The 17,507-nt window shown below is 42.0% G+C and overlaps 1 protein-coding gene across 1 annotated transcript in view; it reads left to right on the top strand.

The window, feature by feature from the left end:
* Positions 1 to 7,191: 7,191 nt before the first annotated feature.
* Positions 7,192 to 17,507, top strand: part of LOC311141879 (WD repeat and FYVE domain-containing protein 3-like) — a gene marked incomplete at its 3' end in the record, with an annotated part of 42,822 nt that continues 32,506 nt past the window's right edge. The window contains exon 1 of the mRNA XM_084177375.1: positions 7,192 to 7,322. The remainder of the gene's footprint in view (positions 7,323 to 17,507) is intronic.

The raw sequence follows: 17,507 nt of genomic DNA, 5'->3' as shown, positions 1-17,507 counted from the left end.
AACAGGGAGCTCTGGGTGAGTCGGGTGCCTACTCACCTGAGATGGTCGACCAGTGCTCTGCTTACTGCCTCGACTCCCTGGGGACCCTCCCCAGCACCGGTCCGCAGTGTGTCCTCTGCGTCCACAGTTGGTGCAGGGGACGGCCCCTCTCCTGGTCTCCCTAAGCGCAGTACCTCCAAGCTCCATGGGGGTAGAGTCAGAGGTGCTGGGGGATGGAATGAATGGGCCCCGATCAAAACGTCCGCAGGTCTCCAACAGGTTATCCAGCCTGATGGACATCTCCACCAGTTGGTCCAGGTTGAGGTTGGTATCCCTGCAGGCCAGTTACCGCCGAACGTCCTCCCGTAGGCTGCACCGATAGTAGTCGATCAGGGCCCTCTCATTCCATCCGGCGCTGACTGACAACGTCCTGAACTCCAGCGCAAATTCCTGGGCGCTCCTCTTCTCCTGTCGTAGGTGGAACAGACGCTCGCCCGCCGCTCTCCCCTCCTGTGGATTATCGAATACCGCCCGGATGCGGTGGGTGAAATCCTCGTAGCGGACCGATGTAGCGTCAATTCCTCCCCACTCGGCGTTGGCCCACTCGAGCGCCTTCCCCGACAGACAGGAGATGAGGGCGGACACGCTCTCGTATCCCGAGGGCGCCGGGTGAATGGTTGCCAGGTAGAGCTCTACCTGGAGAAGGAAACCCTGACACCCGGCTGGTGTACCGTCATATGCCCTCGGGAGCGAGAGCCGAATCCCACTGGACCCAGGTGGCGAAGGGGTGGACAGTGGTGTAGGTGGTTGAGTGGTTGGAGGAGGTGTAGGAAGGCCACCTCTCTCCCATCGGTCCATAGTATTCATCACCCTCTCCATGGCGGTGCCGAGAGCCTGGATGATACTCTCCTGTCGTTGAAATCGTTCCTCCATCGATTCGGACTGACTGGCTATACCTGCTGACTCCATAAATGGTGCGTGGTTCTGTCACGAGTGTCAGTGTAATGCGGTGGGTCGAAGTCAGGCGCAGGACACAGAACTCGAAGAAACGTACTTTACTGAGAAATGAGTAAAGAATGCAATAAAGAAATCTCTCCACACAGGGAGGAACTAACCCGCACACAAACGAAACGAAAACAACCACGCACAAAACACATTGGGAGCCACTGGGTTAAAATAGGGAAGGCATGATTACAATAATGGGCAACAGGTGTGTGACAATCAGACAACAGGCGCAACACAGAAACATAGATCGGCAGCAGCTAGTACTCCGGTGACGACGAACGCAGAAGCCTGCCCGAACCAGAAGGAAGGGCAGTCTCGGCAGAATCTGTGACACACAATTGACGTTCAACATTTCAACAGGCTATTAAACAACATACTAACTCTAAATCAGTCAGGAGCAAGACAGGTAGCCTAAGAAGGAACAAAAATGAATTATTTAGGTTATATTATTATTATCATTTCAAGGCTATAGCCTGCCATTTAAGAAATAAATTGTGAAGCATTTGTGACATGCTACAGGCTGGCAGGAGCGCTCAGCAACACAACAACAGCACTTTAACAACATGCCTATACATTTTTCCATTTAGGCTGTATAAAATACTGTTTAAAAAAAAAAAGTATTACTTAGAATTAAATAATAATGAAACAAAAAAATGCCTTATTAGGTTATACAGTCATTCTACAGTACCTTAGAATTCACTTTTAGAAACACTAGTTTGGCCAGTCGTCGGTTTGAGGATCATGCGGTGATATATGCATGCCTAGTTTGTTAATTTAGCCGAGCAGATGCTCTTATATTCCCATGCCTTAGTCACAGAATATCATGGAATAAAATAGAATAAATTAGAAAATGATAGTTTCCCAAATGAAAAAACAGTTACAAGTGCATATATGCCTACCGGATGACGTGCGGCTGCTGTGTTAGAAAACAAATGGCTTTTTCTTCAGTGATACTTCAGTGGTAACTGGTTATGTTGCGTTATTTGTATTACTTTTATTTTTTTTACAGTTGATTGACAGCTTTAGCAGTGTTCCAAACTTAGACTATCCTATTTTTTAACAACAGCCTGGATAGAAATCAAAACGTCTCCGGTGAACAGCCTGGATAGAAATCAAAACGTCTCCGGTGAACAGCCTGGATAGAAATCAAAACGTCTCCGGTGAACAGCCTGGATAGAAATCAAAACGTCTCCGGTGAACAGCCTGGATAGAAATCAAAACGTCTCCGGTGAACAGCCTGGATAGAAATCAAAACGTCTCCGGTGAACAGCCTGGATAGAAATCAAAACGTCTCCGGTGAACAGCCTGGATAGAAATCAAAACGTCTCCGGTGAACAGCCTGGATAGAAATCAAAACGTCTCCGGTGAACAGCCTGGATAGAAATCAAAACGTCTCCGGTGAACAGCCTGTATAGAAATCAAAACGTCTCCGGTGAACAGCCTGGATAGAAATCAAAACGTCTCCGGTGAACAGCCTGTATAGAAATCAAAACATCTCCGGTGAACAGCCTGGATAGAAATCAAAACGTCTCCGGTGAACAGCCTGTATAGAAATCAAAACGTCTCCGGTGAACAGCCTGTATAGAAATCAAAACGTCTCCGGTGAACAGCCTGTATAGAAATCAAAACGTCTCCGGTGCTGCAGCATGCACTCATTCGTTGTCATGCTCTGTTGAGGTATTAAAAAATATTCTGCTTGTCTCCAGTCATTATTAAATGACGCAGAATTGCATGAAATTAGATTATAAAATGATTTTTTTTTTTTTTAGGACCGCAAATAAGATGATAGATTTATGCAGTGCTTTTATTATTTATTTTTTTATTTTTTTATTTCACCTTTATTTAACCAGGTAAACCAGTTGAGAACAAGTTCTCATTTACAACTGCGACCTGGCCAAGATAAAGCAAAGCAGTGCGATAAAAACAACAATACAGAGTTACATATGGGGCAAAACAAACAAAGTCAAAAAATACAACAGAAATACATATAATATACAGTGTGTGCAAATTTAGCAAGTTATGGAGGTAAGGCAATAAAATAGGCTATAGTGCAAAAAAAAAATTACAATTAGTATTAACACTGGACTGATAGATGTGCAAGAGATGATGTGCAAATAGAGATACTGGGGTACAAATGAGCAAAATAAATAACAATATAGGAATGAGGTAGTTGGGCGGGCTAATTTCAGATGGGCTGTGTACAGGTGCAGTGATCGGTAAGGTGCTCTGACAACTGATGCTTAAAGTTAGTGAGGGAGATAAGTGTCTCCAGCTTCAGAGATTTTTGCAATTTGTTCCAGTCATTTGCAGCAGAGAACTGGAAGGAATTGCGGCCAAAGGAGGTGTTGGCTTTGGGGATGACCAGTGAGATATACCCGCTGGAGCGCAGACTACGGGTGGGTGTTGCTATGGTGACCAATGAGCTAAGATAAGGCGGGGATTTGCCTAGCAGTGATTTATAGATGGCCTGGAGCCAGTGGGTTTGGCGACGAATATGTAGTGAGGACCAGCCAACAAGAGCGTACAGGTCACAGTGGTGGGTAGTATATGGGGCTTTGGAGACTAAACGGATGGCACTGTGATAGACTACATCCAATTTGCTGAGTAGAGTGTTGGAGGCAATTTTGTAAATGACATCGCCGAAGTCAAGGATCGGTAGGATAGTCAGTTTTACGAGGGCATGTTTGGCAGCATGAGTGAAGGAGGCTTTGTTGCGAAATAGGAAACCGATTCTAGACTTAACTTTGGATTGGAGATTCTTAATGTGAGTCTGGAAGGAGAGTTTACAGTCTAACCAGACACCTAGATATTTGTAGTTGTCCACATACTCTAGGTCAGACCCTTCGAGAGTAGTGATTCTAGTCGGGTGGGCGGGTGCAAGCAGCGTTCGGTTGAAGAGCATGCATTTAGTTTTACTAGTGTTTAAGAGCAGTTGGAGGCTACTGAAGGAGTGTTGTATGGAATTGAAGCTCGTTTGGAGGTTTGTTAACACAGTGTCCAATGAAGGGCCAGATGTATACAAAATGGTGTCGTCTGCGTAGAGGTGGATCTGAGAGTCACCAGCAGCAAGAGCGACGTCATTGATATACACAGAGAAAAGAGTCGGCCCAAGAATTGAACCCTGTGGCACCCCCATAGAGACTGTCATAGGTCCAGACAACAAGCCCTCCGATTTGACACATTGAACTCTATCTGAGAAGTAGTTGGTGAACCAGGCGAGGCAGTCATTTGAGAAACCAAGGCTATTTAGTCTGCCAATAAGAATGCGGTGGTTGACAGAGTCGAAAGCCTTGGCCAGGTCAATGAAAACGGCTGCACAGTACTGTCTATTATCGATCGCGGTTATAATATCGTTTAGGACCTTGAGCGTGGCTGAAGTGCACCCATGACCAGCTCGGAAACCGGATTGCATAGCGGAGAAGGTACGGTGGGATTCGAAATGGTCGGTGATCTGTTTGTTGACTTGGCGTTCAAAAACTTTTGAAAGGCAGGGCAGGATGGATATGGGTCTGTAACAGTTTGGATCTAGAGTGTCACCCCCTTTGAAAAGGGGGATGACCGCGGCAGCTTTCCAATCTCTGGGGATATCAGACGTTACGAAAGAGAGGTTGAACAGGCTAGTAATAGGGGTTGCGACAATTTCAGCGGCTAGTTTTAGAAAGAAAGGGTCCAGATTGTCTAGCCCAGATGATTTGTAGGGGTCCAGATTTTGCAGCTCTTTTAGAACATCAGCTGTCTGGATTTGTGTGAAGGAGAAGCGGGGGGGGCATGGGCAAGTTGCAGCGGAGGGTGCAGAGCTGGTGGCCGGGGTAGTGGTAGCCAGGTGGAAAGCATGGCCAGCCATAGCAAAATGCTTGTTGAAATTCTCGATTATTGTAGATTTATCGGTGGTGATAGTGTTTCCTAGCCTCAGTGCAGTGGGCAGCTGGGAGGAAGTGCTCTTATTTTCCATGGACTTTACAGTGTCCCAAAACTTTTTGGAGTTAGTGCTACAGGATGCAAATTTCTGTTTGAAAAAGTTAGCCTTTGCTTTCCTAACTGCTTGTGTATATTGGTTCCTAACTTCCCTGAAAAGTTGCATATCGCGGGGGCTATTTGATGCTAATGCAGTACGCCACAGGATGTTTTTGTGCTGGTCAAGGGCAGTCAAGTCTGAGGAGAACCAGGGGCTATATCTGTTCTTAGTTCTGTATTTTTTGAATGGGGCATGTCTATTTAAGATTGAGAGGAAATTACTTTTAAAGAACAACCAGGCATCCTCTACTGACGGAATGAGATCTATATCCATCCAGGATACCTGGGCTAGGTCAATTAGGAAGGCCTGCTCGCTGAAGTGTTTTTGGGAGCGTTTGACAGTGATGAGGGGTGGTCGTTTGACCGCGGACCCGTTACGGACGCAGGCAATAAGGCAGTGATCGCTGAGATCCTGGTTGAAGACAGCGGAGGTGTATTTAGAGGGTAAGTTAGTCAGGATGATATCTATGAGGGTACCCATGTTTACGGATTTAGGGTTGTACCTGGTAGGTTCGTTGATAATTTGTGTGAGATTGAGGGCATCTAGTTTAGATTGTAGGATGGCCGGGGTGTTAAGCATAATGGAGATCTTTTCACCCCTAACCTTGTCTGCAGTGGTCTGCGAATCCACAACCTTCTGGATGCTTACAAAATGAAGAACTGTTTCTAAAACTGCATATCTAAGGCTCTGGTCTGTCCTAGGAGTGAGAGTAAATGGTAGACATGTTCTCTGCTAAGTCACTTTATGATGTAATTATTATTTTGGGTATAAGGGAGGGCCACTTGTTTTTTTTCAAGCTTTCAGGGAGGGATGGGTAGAAATCTATTTTACTGAAGGGAGGGCCATCCATTTTTATTTCAGAGGTCCGATTTTCTCCAAGTTTCCCTCATTATAAATAACATCCAGTCCCTATTAAGTTCCAGACCTCAGCTGAATCTGGTAATGAATGATGTGGAGGAGACTAAACTTCTTGGTGTCACCTTAGACTGTAAACGGTCATGGTCAAGGCATATTGATTCAATTGTTGTAAAGATGGGGAGAGCTCGGTCTGTGATAAAGAGATGCTCAGCATTTTTAACACCACAGTCGACCAAACAAGTTCTGCAGGCACTTGATGTGGTCAAGTGCTGCAAAGAAGGACCTAGAAAAGCTGCAGCTGGCCCAGAACAGAGCAGCAGGTCTTGCCCTTCAATGCACACAGAGGGCTAATGTCAACAGTATGGAGAGATTGACTGCATCAATTCTTGATTTTGTGAGAAATAGTGGTGTTGAAAATTCAAAATTGTCTGTATAATCAACTTACATATACTGTAGCTCTGACAGATATGCCATCAGAGGCCTCTTCACAGTCCCCAAATCCAGAACGAATTCAAGGCAAGCACTGTGTTATATAGAGCCATGATCACATGGAAGTCCCTTCCATCTCAAATTACTCGAGTAAACAGCAAAATTAGCTTTAAAAAAACACCTATTATCACATCTCTTCCCTATCTGACACGGTTAACCTAGTTAAGGCATATGTAGTAATGTGTGTAAGTCTAATATACATGTTAATGTTTTTAAATGTAAGTCAATTGTAGTCTGTTTGTCTGTAACGTCTTTTTGTGTTATGTGTCGGACCCCAGGAAGACTAGCTGTCGCCATAGACGTCGGCTAATGGGGATCCCAATCAAATCTAAAAAAAAAGATGTATTTTTTATTCTATGCTGCTATGTTGGCTGGGAAAGCCAAAAATCTAAACAAGAAGTGAGTAGTTAGTACAGTGATTCACGCATTCGGTCCTGGGTACCCCAAGAGGTTCACATTTTGGGTTTTGCCCTGCACTACATAGCTGATTTAAATAATCAAAGCTTAATGATGAGTTGATTATTTGAATCAGCTGTGTAGTGATAGGGAAAAAACCAAAACGTGCATCCCCCCCCCCAAAAAAAAAACGTGCACCCCTTGGGGTCCCCAGGACCGAATTTTGGAAACACTGAGTTAGTAGTGACTGGTAGGCTACATCTTTACTTGAATTACTGCATGTCTTCTCCAATTCATCCAGCAGATGGAAGTATTTTCTTTGAATTGAGCAGGATAGCAGTGATTTGCCAGGCAGGAGGAATGAGCAACGTTGGGACCTGGCTGGGACGAGGAGGTTGTGTTTGGATGTTGACGACAATTGAAGATGGCCACCAGCAGAGGAAGCAGGATCTGTAGACACTTTGGGATTATGGCATCATTTCTTCTAAATGGATGAAAATTAACGGCGTTATATTGATACTTTACAGATTGATCGTCTACCTTTTGCCTGGAATTTTCCAATATAAACGCACGTTTACTGGTAAGTTGACGACTGATATCGAATACATTCCTACGTTAGCATTATGCTAAAGTGAACTCATAACCCAACCTATTGAACGGTAACGTTAGCGCAGAAGCTGGTTGATGTGCTGCCGCTAACAAGCTGGGTTTTTTGCCGACCGATATCTACCTATCTGCATCTACTCCGATTTCCTTCATTAAACGAGGGAGAACACAACATTTCTTCACACTTGCAATGTCGTTTTAAGATTTGAATGAGCCGACTGGCTTTTTAAATACAACCACATTCTTGCGAACGACTGCATTGTTGTGGAAATACTAGTAAATAAACGTAGCTACTGTACCTAGCTAGTGGTTTAACAAAGCTAAATTAGCTAGCTAACGTTAGGTCGTGTTTTTGACAATCAGCTAACCTGTATTTGACATTAGACAAGAAGGAAGAGGAATAGTTAGCTAGTTATGCTCTACCCGTCTCTGAACTGAGGGAAAGGTTGACAATTGCAACCCAGATGCAGGCTAGTTATAGCTAACGTTACCATGGCAAGGGTGTGTATGTTAACTAACTTAGTTGTTTTGATAACGGCATTAACTAACTTAGTTGTTTTGATAACGGCATTAACTAACTTAGTTGTTTTGATAACGGCATTAACTAACTTAGTTGTTTTGATAACGGCATTAACTAACTTAGTTGTTTTGATAACGACATTAACTAACTTAGTTGTTTTGATAACAACATTAACTAACTTAGTTGTTTTGATAACGGCATTAACTAACTTAGTTGTTTTGATAACGGCATTAACTAACTTAGTTGTTTTGATAACGGCATTAACTAACTTAGTTGTTTTGATAACGGCATTAACTAACTTAGTTGTTTTGATAACGGCATTAACTAACTTAGTTGTTTTGATAACGGCATTAACTAACTTAGTTGTTTTGATAACGACATTAACTAACTTAGTTGTTTTGATAACAACATTAACTAACTTAGTTGTTTTGATAACGGCATTAACTAACTTAGTTGTTTTGATAACGGCATTAACTAACTTAGTTGTTTTGATAACGGCATTAACTAACTTAGTTGTTTTGATAACGGCATTAACTAACTTAGTTGTTTTGATAACGGCATTAACTAACTTAGTTGTTTTGATAACGGCATTAACTAACTTAGTTGTTTTGATAACGGCATTAACTAACTTAGTTGTTTTGATAACGGCATTAACTAACTTAGTTGTTTTGATAACGGCATTAACTAACTTAGTTGTTTTGATAACGGCATTAACTAACTTAGTTGTTTTGATAACGGCATTAACTAACTTAGTTGTTTTGATAACGGCATTAACTAACTTAGTTGTTTTGATAACGGCATTAACTAACTTAGTTGTTTTGATAACGGCATTAACTAACTTAGTTGTTTTGATAACGGCATTAACTAACTTAGTTGTTTTGATAACGGCATTAACTAACTTAGTTGTTTTGATAACGGCATTAACTAACTTAGTTGTTTTGATAACGGCATTAACTAACTTAGTTGTTTTGATAACGGCATTAACTAACTTAGTTGTTTTGATAACGGCATTAACTAACTTAGTTGTTTTGATAACGGCATTAACTAACTTAGTTGTTTTGATAACGGCATTAACTAACTTAGTTGTTTTGATAACGGCATTAACTAACTTAGTTGTTTTGATAACGGCATTAACTAACTTAGTTGTTTTGATAACGGCATTAACTAACTTAGTTGTTTTGATAACGGCATTAACTAACTTAGTTGTTTTGATAACGGCATTAACTAACTTAGTTGTTTTGATAACGGCATTAACTAACTTAGTTGTTTTGATAACGGCATTAACTAACTTAGTTGTTTTGATAACGGCATTAACTAACTTAGTTGTTTTGATAACGGCATTAACTAACTTAGTTGTTTTGATAACGGCATTAACTAACTTAGTTGTTTTGATAACGGCATTAACTAACTTAGTTGTTTTGATAACGGCATTAACTAACTTAGTTGTTTTGATAACGGCATTAATTAGCTACTTCCATCATTTCTGCCACACTGATGTACTATCTATGTTACTTCAACTCAGTCTCCTGAACTGCCAGCCCTGAAATGTAATCTGAGTTTAGCCAAAGTGGGGATGTATGCCATTGTTCATGCCGACACATCTGACAAGTTTCTGCAGTCCTCTACATGGTGAAATCCACCCTGTCTGTTTCACTGAATCCACCCATGCAAACATCACAGTCTTGCAAAACGTTACAAAATGTAACTAACGTTAAGCTAGCAAAGTAAACAAATAGCTACGTAGAGTAGAGCCATATTCTACTGATTTAACTATAATAATAATATGCCATTTAGCAGACGCTTTTATCCAAAGCGACTTACAGTCATGCGTGCATACATTTTTGTGTATGGGTGGTCCCGGGGATGGAACCCACTACCTTGGCGTTACAAGCGCCGTGCTCTACCAGCTGAGCTACAGAGGACCACAGGTACCTTGTGATTTTTTCCCCCCGGATGGATTTCTTGCTTTTCTGACATCACCTTCTAATCATCCATCATTGGAATCGACCTACCAACACAATTGTATTTCTCCAGCCTAATATTTTGTTGTTCTTCTGATCAAGTCTCTTAATGAGTTTTACCTATATAATAATAATGTAGGCCTAATGTGTCCTGCTATCTATCACAGGCTTGCGTCAGTGTGGATCACAGTTTTGATAGGGGATGAACAATGTGTTTCAATTGTCCTCCAATTACATAGATTGTCCAGAGCACATGTGTCCACATCAATTAACATCTCATTTAGGCCCGACTCCCAGACCAGTCAATCAATGCAAGGCAGAGACGTACAGGGCTATAACGCAACAGAGCTGCCTTGCTGAATGGACAAACAAAATATAAATGAAACTTTTGACATGTGTCTGTAGTAGTACCCCCAACAAGTGAACTTCTAAATATTGGCATGTTGGAGAAATAAAGCTAATAGGAAGTGATATGGATGTTACATGAAATGGACTAGCTTTTTGGGACGACTGAAAATATTAGCAAAAGTCTTTGAGTTTGTAAGTCTTAGGTCAAAAAACATGGATTGCCATTTCAAAGAAAAAGCTTGTCTGAACACGAAAAATGATAATTTTGAAAAGATAATAGACCGTTATGGACGTTTCACTCTCCGTTATGGATGTTATAGAGACTGAGGTTTAGGTTTAATTTATTTGCATCAAAGAAAGTGATAAACAATACAGATAAACAACAATAAATATAAACGGTGTGCAGGTGGTTGGAAGCCCAAGGGCTGATATGAAAACCACACCACAAAAAAAAACAAAATACAATACATAAATACAAAAGGGTTGTTAAAACAGATAACAAAACCCCTTAATCATAAATGTACAAATGAACCGATCAGCAATCACAAAAAAATAATTTACAGTATATGTTTTGTTTAAATGTGTGTGTGTGTGTGTGAGAGTTGGGCTATATGGAAGAGATTACTGAGTAGTTTGGTTCATCAGGCTGACCCCCCAGTCTTCGCTTGGAAGGTATTGAGAGATTATGTTTTGGCAATATGAAGGTAAGAATTCCAGAGCATGGTACCTCTGTAGCTGATAGAGAATTGACTATGTGTGGTGCGGCAGTGGGGAGGGTGATGTTTATCGCAGTGTCTTGTGTTATATAGATGGATTTCAGAATTAACCTGGAGGAATCCATTGAAGGGTTAGGTAAACTGTCTGGGAGGTGTGAGTATTTGTACATGAAAATGCATAATTGGCCTACATTAATGCCATAAATAGACAAGATAGAGTTTCTTAAAGGTGCAGATGGAACCAGGTAATTAGGAGGCTACATTTTAGTCATTTAGCAGACGCTCTTATCCAGAGCGACTTAGTGAGTGCATAATAAAAAAAAATTGTCATACTGGTCCCCCGTGGGAATCGAACCCACAACCCTGGCGTTGCAAGCGCCATGCTCTACCAACTGAGCTACATGGGGCTTGACTTGCTAATATATTTTGTGTGATGAGTAATTTGTGTGGGTAGGAGACATATGTACTGGCCCAGACAATATTACAGTAAATGAGATATGGGTAAATGAAGCTATAGTAAAGAGTTAGGAAGCAAGCCTGATTAACTAAAACACTAATCTTTCTGATGATACTAACAGATTTCATCACTTTGCTGCAGAGAAATTGAATATGATCTTTCCAGGATAACGTTTCATCAGTCCGATCTCAGAGGAATCTAGTGGATGTGACATGTTCCATTTCATTCCCACCAATTGAGATTCTGGCTCTTTTTTTTTATTATTACTAGTTGTTACGAACCCCGTGGCTTTAAAAGTCTAGGGTGGATGGACAAGAGACCCGTAACATAATTCATGCAAATTAGAATCGTGACATGGAAACAGTGAGAACAAAAAATACACCGACAACCATAAACTACCATCAAACACAATTTTTTTTATTATGATCACGGTAAAGGTTTGGGAAAAAGGGCTGAGCAGGACCCAAGGAATGAAACAATAATGTAAAAAAAAAAACTAAACTGATCTTGCCTCAAGAACCGCTAAGCTACTGCTAATCATACAAAAATACAGTGGGGTGGTCCGCTCAGGTCTAACTAGTGTTTTTAGACAATGTTCTTCCTACGGGTAATGTATGCCCAAGGGCAACTTGCTAAATCCCCTTTTTCCCAGAAACACACAACATAGTTACCATACAGAGGAACCAGTAAATGAGTGAGTACACAAAAAACAGGACACCACAGTATCCATACTCACATACGGAAATAGTCTCTGTCAGCAAACACAACTGACTGGCTTTTAAAACAATGGGATGTGTGATGTGAGTGAAAAACCAGAAACAGGTGGTGCAATACAGAGTAATGTCCACCGATTGGTCCACCTCAGCAATCAGCAGACAAACGGATAGGACAGGTGGGACACCCCAACGACCACCAATCAGGAACACAAAGGACACCTGTGATTAGGGCAGAAGGAGAGGGAAAAACACACACAGGATACCTGTATCCGTAACACTAGTAAATACAATAAAGTTGGATTCTTTAACATTTAAAGATAATTTGTTTATCTGGAACCATTCAGAAAATGTGTCCATGCCTGAGTTGGCTTCATTAATTAGTGAATACAAATTATTGTGTGATAAAATCTACTTGGTATCATCAGCAAAGAGAATGAGAAGTACGCTAGAAGATACAGCAGCAAGGTCATTGATATAGATTAGGAATAACAAAGGTCCAGTTATCGAACCCTGTGGGACGCCACAGGATATCTTGGCCCTGGTAGATGCACAGCCATTTGAGTCATTTTACAGACGAGTGCATACATTTTCATACTTTTTACCCATACTGGTTCCCTGTGGGCATTGAACCCACAACCCTGGCGTTGCAAGCGCCATGCTCTACCAACTGAGCCACACAGCTGTTTGCATAAACAATCATGAATCTAACTATATAAACAATTATATGTATAATCATGAAAAGTGTAATAATGCAATTTAGAAAGTAATATTGATCGACCGTGTCAAACGCTTTGGATAAATCTACAAAGATGCCAAGAGCGTATTCATTGTTGTTAAGGGCTGTAAATATTGTATCCACAGGTTGCAAAAGAGCCATATCTGTGACGTAGTTTTTCTGATTATATTGGTGCTCATATCGAATACAGCGTTGATTTGAAATGGTTCAACATTCTCTTATACACTCATTTTTCTAGGATTGAAGAAAAACATGGTGGTACAGATACAGGGCGATCATTTGTATCTTGGATCCCCAGATTTATAGGGGGGGATAACTTTGGCAATTTTCAAATTTTTAGGAACAACACCAATTTGCATAGATTTGGTGAAGATATACACTACCGGTCAAAAGTTTGGACACACCTACTCATTCAAGGGTTTTTCTTTATTTTGACTATTTTCTACCTTGTAGAATAACAGTGAAGACATCAAAACTATGACATAACACATATGGAATCATGTAGTAACCAAAAAAAGTGTTAAACAAATCAAAATGTATTTTATATTTGAGATTCTTCAAATAGCCACCCTTTGCCTTGATGACAGCTTTGCACACTCTTGGAATTCTCTCAACCAGCTTCATGAGGTAGTCACCTGGAATGCATTTCAATTAACAGGTGTGCCTTGTTAAAAGTTAATTTGTGGAATTTCTTTCCTTCTTAATGCGTTTGAGCCAATCAGTTGTGTTGTGACAAGGTAGGGGTGGTATACAGAAGATAGCCCTATTTGGTATTTGATAGCCCTATTCCATATTATGGCAAGAACAGCTCAAATAAGCAAAGAGAAATGACAGTCCATCATTACTTTAAGACATGAAGGTCAGTCAATACTGAACATTTCAAGAACTTTGAACGTTTATTCAAGTGCAGTTGCAAAAACCATCAAGCGGGAGGGAGAGTGTGTGTGTCTCAAGAGTAAAGCAGTTTTCATGCAGATCATTATCCAGTGTTTTCCCCTGACTGACACAATGACATGCAGATCATTATCCAGTGTTTTCCCCTGACTGACACAATGACATGCAGATCATTAAGCAGTGTTTTCTCCTGACTGACACAATGACATGCAGATCATTATCATTCCTTCCTCCAATTCCTCCAGCCAAATCACAGCTAGTCCTTTGCAAATATGAGCAAATCAGCCATTCTATGCAGTATTCTATTATACACTGAACAGTGTGAAGTTAAATTCAATGTGTTGTATTGAGTAGAAGTGTGATTTCCAGGGACAGGTTTTTAGAGAATGTTTAGAAAATGTGAACAAGCGTCCGAGGGACGGGGCGAACAGAATGCTAGGCCACTGATCCCCCCCCCCCCACCGTGGTATCGTGATACTTGGCCTGGTATTGTATCGTTTGTAAAATGTTGGTATCGTGACAACACTATTCCCCTTAGTGCCAGTTCAAATGCTCCACAGAATTTGACAATCAATTAGCTTGGATAAAATGTGCCGATTCTTATCAATTTCCTCGTTGTGTTAGCACCTTACCTAGCATGACTAGCATTCCAGGTGTACTCTGCTCGGGTCATGTATTTTAACTCTGAAAAGTTCTTCAGGTCACTCATTCCTGTTTGAGTCCACAACATGCTGCCCAGTACCATCTGATGAACAGAATAAAAGGCAGCGGAAACAGAACTAAGTGTTGCAAGTTGGGCAGCCAGACATCCTTGTTTTGTTTTTCATACCAGGTCTGCGAGAAGGTTAGTGTATTGCCTCCCTCTGTCCTTCGATGCAATGCTGGATAGAAATGTCCAGTTTATCACCTCTCGAAGGGTCAGGCTTTCAAATTGTGTTTTTAGAAGCGATTCTACGGTGTCAGGTGATCGAGCCGGTGTCGCTGTCGCGATGATGATGCTGTTATGACTACATTTGACAGTTTAGTCATTTAGTGGACAATCTTATCCAGAGCGACTTACAGTTAGTGAGTGGATACATTTTCATACTGGTCCCCCGTGGGATTCGAACCCACAACTCTGGCATTGCAGGCGCAATGCTCTACCAACTGAGCCACATGGGACCTTGTTGATTAGTTTATTACAAGTCAAGTACAATTTGCTCTTTAGCGCCATCTGCTGACTACCTGATAGAGCAACTCCAGAAAATCTGAGCCCCAGGATAGTCTATTTACTTTGTGTAGACCTGAGCCCCAAGACAGTCCATTTACTTTGTTAAGATCTGAGCCCCAGGACAGTCCATTTACTTTGTGAAGATCTGAGCCCCATGACAGTCCATTTACTTTGTTAAGATCTGAGCCCCAGGACAGTCCATTTACTTTGTGTAGATCTGAGCCCCAGGACAGTCCATTTACTTTGTTAGATCTGAGCCCCAGGACAGTCCATTTACTTTGTGTAGATCTGAGCCCCAGGACAGTCCATTTACTTTGTGTAGATCTGAGCCCCAAGACAGTCCATTTACTTTGTGAGGATCTGAGCCCCAAGACAGTCCATTTACTTTGTGAAGTTCTGAGCCCCAAGACAGTCCATTTACTTTGTGAAGTTCTGAGCCCCAGGACAGGACATTTACTTTGTGAAGATCTGAGCCCCAGGACAGTCCATTTACTTTGTGAAGATCTGAGCCCCAGGACAGTCCATTTACTTTGTGAAGATCTGAGCCCCAGGACAGTCCATTTACTTTGTGTAGATCTGAGCCCCAACACAGTCCATTTACTTTGTGTAGATCTGAGCCCCAAGACAGTCCATTTACTTTGTGTAGATCTGAGCCCCAAGACAGTCCATTTACTTTGTAAGATCTGAGTCCCAGGACAGTCCATTTACTTTGTGAATGTTTGTTTGAAATCCTGCAATCTCATTGGTGCAGCTTGGCTTGAACAATATATGTTTTAAACAGGAACATTTACACAAATATACCACACTTTTATGAGAGAGAGAGAGCGAGGCATACTAAGACAAAAGAAACTTGACAGTGTGTAAATGATAACACATTAGTGCAAGAAATGAAGAAATAGCTTCAAATGCTGGAATTAAACAATTAACTATATGTAAATGAGCAAATCTGTGAGCATTAAGGAGATAGAAGCCGGGGCGCTAGAGAGCGTGCTATGGAGTAGACGTGCATTGCTAGAGCTCCGCTCAATTTTGAAACAAATTAATATTTATCTTAACCTCTCACAACCTATAACTTCAAACAAATATGACAAAGGGAAAAGGCAACAAAAAAGGGGGCGCTAAACAAGATAATTGGAATGAGATAGACAACGAACCAATTTCAACGTCGCCGACCCACGAGGAGCTAGCTGAAGAGGCTAGCTTCCAAGAGTTCCCCACAGATCCTACTCAAAGTGACATACTGGCTGCCATAAACGCACTAAGCAAGAAGGTGGACACAAGGTTGGCTGATATCTCAAAGAGTATTGGGACTCTGGCCGAAACTGTGAAGGCAACTAAGGGAAGGGTGCACGAGGTTGAGCAGACGACAATCGATCACGAGGCCAGGCTACAGGACATAGAGAAACAGTGCGCAACGTTCAAAAATGACAACAAAACCCTGAAGGCCCGACTGGAAATGCTCGAGTCGCATTCAAGACGCCAGAACATCCGAATATGTGGGATCCAGGAGGACACGGAGAAAGGGAAACCCACTGAATTTGTCTCGGAGCTGATACCGGCATTGCTGGGGAGTGAACACTTCAAAACGGCCATCCTGATCGACCGCGCACACAGAGCACAGGCAACGAAGCCGGCCAAGGGCGGGCCACCAAGGCCATTCATTGTAAGGCTGCACTATCCCCACACCAGGGATCTCATCCTCAAGCTGGCTAGTCAAAAGTTCCCCCTTAACTACAACGGAGCCAGGGTGTCTTTCTACCCAGATCTTACCTTGGAGGTGAGGAACCAACGGAAAGAGTATGATGAGGTACGCAACAAATGCAGGGCGGCCAACATCCGATATGGATTCCTCTTCCCAGCCCGGTTTAAGGTGACAGTCGAGGGATCAACACGTACGTTTGAAAACGCAAAAGAGGCAGATCTGTTCTTGACAAGCAAGCTCCCCGGCTGAGGATACAGAACGGCTGTGCCAGCAGGCTAAATGGCCAAATACAGGCCAGGAATGTGTGTGAATTGAATTTCCGGCCTATGTCTTTTCGATCAGAAGATCAGAAATTGGGACTTATAGGATAGGTGAGATGTTGTGGCTAATATAGCATTGTTTGGCATGGCATGTTTTAGCGCCACTCACCCCCTAACATGAGAGTTAAGTTAAGTGTTATTTAATATTAGTTTATATGCGGAGCATCTATAGACGACGAGTTAGTTCAAGCTTTATGTCTAGACACCCTAACGTTTGTGTGTTAGCCAAGGAGTGCTTCGTTTGGGGAAGTCACTCAGTAAAGGGACGGGAGGGGGGTTGGGGTCTGTGTTTTATGTTCACGTTTATTAGTACAGGTGGCATGACAAGCTCCCGCACGGCGGGACGTTTTTCTTCTGGGTTTTGTATGGCAGCAGCAATTTGCTTTAAAATAAGAAATGCCACATAGTGACCGAGCACAGAGTAGACCAGGTGGAATAAAGATAGTCAGCTGGAACTGTAATGGATTAGGGCATGTCGTGAAACGAGCTAAGGTTTTTTCTCATCTTAAATCACTGGGTGCTGACATAGTGCTTCTTCAAGAAACTCATATTAAACGCCCCGCGCAGGCCAAGCTACGA

The sequence above is a fragment of the Coregonus lavaretus genome, assembly GCF_964263955.1.
Source record: "Coregonus lavaretus genome assembly, chromosome: 14".
NCBI lineage: Eukaryota > Metazoa > Chordata > Actinopteri > Salmoniformes > Salmonidae > Coregonus > Coregonus lavaretus.
The sequence above is the reverse complement of the archived record's forward strand: the minus strand, read 5'-3'. Positions and strand labels throughout refer to the sequence as shown.